General features: G+C 41.1%; 1 pseudogene; it reads left to right on the top strand.

Annotated features, from left to right (window-relative positions):
* The first annotated feature begins 477 nt into the window (after positions 1-477).
* Positions 478-596, top strand: LOC135051819 (5S ribosomal RNA; annotated as a pseudogene).
* The last annotated feature ends 3593 nt before the right edge of the window (positions 597-4189 follow it).

Raw genomic sequence — 4189 nt, 5'->3', positions numbered from 1 at the left:
CTTTGTCGCCACAATTTGTCTTCTGCACATTCCTTCCCTTTTGGGTGTCCATGTCACACTATATTAAAGTAATTGAATCATCAGGGGTGTAGTACGGGTGACCGGCGGTCTCCTGACCGCCGGTCACCTTACCGACGCCGGGATCCCGGCAGCATACCGACGCCGGGATCCCGGCGGGGAAGGGCGAGTGCAGCAAGCCCCTTGCGGGCTCGCTGCGCTCGCCACGCTGCGGGCTCGGTGGCGAACTGTGGTCGCCACGGGTTCTATTCCCACTATATGGGTGTCGTGGACACCCACGAGTGGAAATAGTCCCTGTTGGTCGGCATGCCGACCATCGGGATATTGAGCCGTCGGGCTCACGGAGGAGGTCATGTGACTGTCGGTCAGCCGACCGGCGGTCACATGACTACCACCCAATCATCAGGGCTCGTGTGTTAATTTGCGATCAGGTTTCTGGCGATAAGATGTTTAACTTTCGTGTACAGTCAAACCACACTGGTACGCCCAATCTCGTCCGATCTTGGAAGCTAAGCAGTGTTTGGGCCTGATCAGTACCAGGGAGGGGGACTGCCTGGGAAGATCAGGTACTGTATGGACTGACAAATAACGTCAAGCTAACCAGTGGCCAATCCATTACCACATGATATTAACCAGGTTGACACCATTTACGACTCACCTTTGAATTATAACACTATGAATTCTCTAAATATCATCACCTTCCCAGCATCACTCTCATATTGTTTATATATTCTCTATTAGGTCAATACTCTGCACTTGGTTCTTCCCCCCTTCTTTTTCCTCACAATCTTTGGGGTTGTAATCTTACAACCATTTCTCTTCTTTTTTTCTAATCTCAATAATTAGTGGCACTTGCAAATCCTCTTATCACCTATGTATGGCTTTTTAACAGGATGTCATTTTCCAGATACACATTGGTAGCGTTGTGTGTCTGTCACTTTATTATGTGGGCTAGTATTATTCCCTCATATAATAGTTTCCAGCATGTTTTATCTGCAACAAAGAAACCAGTACATAGATTTTACCATATCTTTTCTGTTTGTGTTTTTATTTATATGGATCCGTCGTCATGGATACCGCTAAATCACGATTCTGGGTCTCCAAAGACTCCTTAAAGATGGCCACCGCATTTCCTTTATCCTCTATGGAGTTTCCCTCCAACAGCATGGCCGCTGCAGCACTTAATAAGAAGGACATACACAGCATGGAGACCTGGACATAGACTGTTGCTATCTGGAGAGGCTGCGGGCACATGAGCAGTGAACGAGCAGCACCGCTGGTGCATGCGCACTAGCAAAACCGGAAGTGAGGCGGAAGTACCTGGAGACACATGATGCGTCACCTCCGTCACCGGAAGTGTGGCGGAAGTGCCGCAATTCATCACATTTTTACAGTTTTGAACATTCTTAACATCATTTGAGCCTTATAAACCACTCGGTTTTAATGTGTACATCCCTATGGTGACCTCCTTTGCCTTAGGCTATGTTTCAACTGAGTGTCCTTGATTTCTTTTAGGCTATATTTTTTCATTAGATCACATGATCAATTATGACATCACCAATCCTGAGCTAGTATAAATAGGCATGTTATCTCATTCTGTCCTTACCCCTTGAAGAAGTCTGTTGTGACGAAACGCGTTGGGCTCCCTGCAGTGACCCCCTTGCCTATTTTTAAAGATAAGTCAGAACTCCTTACCTTTTACAAAGACCTTTTATGTTTGTATATTTTTATCACAACTTTGAAGTACTTTTTATGTTGTGCTCCACATTAATGTGATATTAAAGCTCGTTTGGATTATTATATATTTTTTGGCTTTTAAATCTTAAAATTTTAGCAATTGCATTTTAAACAAAACAAGTCGCCGGTACCCTTATCCCCCCATTCTATACTCTTCCTAGCAGTACTGTACCAGTAGTGCACTCTTAAGGGTTGTCAGACACCTTTTAACAAGGCTTCGTGTGTTTTTCTTTTAGCAATTTTATTTTTCATGTTTTACTGAAACATACTGATACAAGTGGCGCTGTATCATTTCTTGCTACACATATATATATATATATATGTGTGTGTGTGTGTAAAATCACTGCCTCCCCAGCCTATGACCTCACCACACGTCACAGCTGTAGACACCGGTTTGACAGTTACTGTCGTACCAATACTTCCAAAACATTTATGTGGAATGGGACATTTCCAAAATTATATGGGAAGGTCATTGAAATTATGATTTACAGTTTAATTGTGTACAACTTTACAGCAATATATATATATATATATATATATATATATTTATATATTTATTTATCAAGCCTTGGAGAGTGATAAATTGCACAGTGATAAAGTGCCAGCCAATCAGCTCCTAACAGCCATATTACAGGCTCCTTGGAAAATTACAGAGCTGATTGGTTGGTACTTTATCACTGTGCAATGTATCACTCTCCAAGGCTTGATAAATCTGGGCTATAGTTTTGAAACAAGTACAAATACCACTTTGCACTTTCCAAATACATTTTATATTAGCTAAAAATGTTTCCAGCAGAACATTTCTTTAAATGATACAAATGTCATGTAAATGTGTTACATTTATTTACTTTCTTATTTAATCAACACACTTATATGTTTACATATTATATTATGTTTCATAAGATTTCTTTAAAATACAAAGAAAACATGGATACTTATTTATCCTATCAACAATATGATAAAAAAATACATACATAATACAACAGAAATATATTGTACTTTCATATCATGTTTAATAATATTAACAAAAGCTACTATGGAAGATACTGAATGTAACAATGATACTGGATTTATGTATACCTAAAGCACGGCAATTATTTATTCCTTACCCTTTTTATAGCTCAGTTATTTGCTTAATGTACGGAATATTCTTTCTGCAAATCTCATTATTGAAATTAGTCACTTCATTAATTAATTCTTATCAACTTAATGAAATACAAAGTGCAAACCATTAATCAATTAAATCAGTTAAAATTCTAATTTTTCAATTCCTGAGACATAAACTAACATGTAGTTATAATTAGTATGATTTAATATCTTTAATTTCAGCTAAAAGAAAATGTGTGGTGTGAAAATATATACTGTAATAGTGTAATATGTTTACTTAATTTTAATGTAAGTATATATATATATATATATTTATATATATAAAGTTACTGCCCAAAGATTCTTTCTCATGTATAACACCCCACCCACATGCACACACACACGCACATACAGTGGCATAACTATAAATTTGATGCCACCTGCCAAAAAGTTTCAGACACCCAATCCATGGTACTTGCTCATTGTCAGGGTTTCTGCTCATTGTCAGGGGATCCCCCCCCTAATGGCCACTGCCACCGTGAGTCTGCAGTCCTGTTGTGCCTGCCCCCATTCAATATATCTCCCCCAAAAATGCCCTCTGCCTCCTCTAGCATCCTTAATAATGGTGTCATCTGAGGTGGCATTTCCTAAGGGCGCAGGTGTGATGGGACCGCAGACAAGTATATTCAGGCCCAAGCAGTGGTGTAGCAATAGCCCCCACAGGGGTGTGGTTCATCAAATCGACAGTATCTAGGTCGACAATGTTTAGGTCGATCACTATAGGTCGACAGTCACTAGGTCGACATGGATGGAAGGTCGACAGGGTATCTAGGTCGACATGTGCTAGGTCGACAGGTCTAAAGGTCGACATGAGGAATTTTTTTTTGTGTCGTTTTCTTCGTAGAGTGACCGGGATCCCAAATTAGTGCACCGTGTCCCCTCGCATGGCTCGCTTTGCTCACCATGCTTTGGGCATGGTGCCTTCGCTCCGCTACCGCTTCGCTCGGCACACTTTACGGTTCCAATCGTAGTCCACGTGGATCGGTAAGTATGAAAAAATTCAAAAAAAGAAAAAAATGTGAAAAACTCATGTCGACCTTTAGACCTGCCAACCTAGCACATGTCGACCTAGAAACCCTGTTGACCTTCCATCCATGTCGACCTAGTGACTGTCGACCTATAGTGGTCGACCTAAACATTGTCGACCTAGATACTGTCGATCTTCAGACCGGATCTCCCCCCACAGACCCCCAGCAACTGCAAGCCAACATGGAGTGGGCAGCGGTAATTTCTGCACCACTGCACACACACAAACGCACACACACACTCACACACATGTCAGCCCATC

This window comes from Pseudophryne corroboree, chromosome 2 (genome assembly GCF_028390025.1).
Source record: "Pseudophryne corroboree isolate aPseCor3 chromosome 2, aPseCor3.hap2, whole genome shotgun sequence".
Lineage (NCBI taxonomy): Eukaryota > Metazoa > Chordata > Amphibia > Anura > Myobatrachidae > Pseudophryne > Pseudophryne corroboree.
This window is presented reverse-complemented; position numbering and strand designations above follow the sequence as displayed.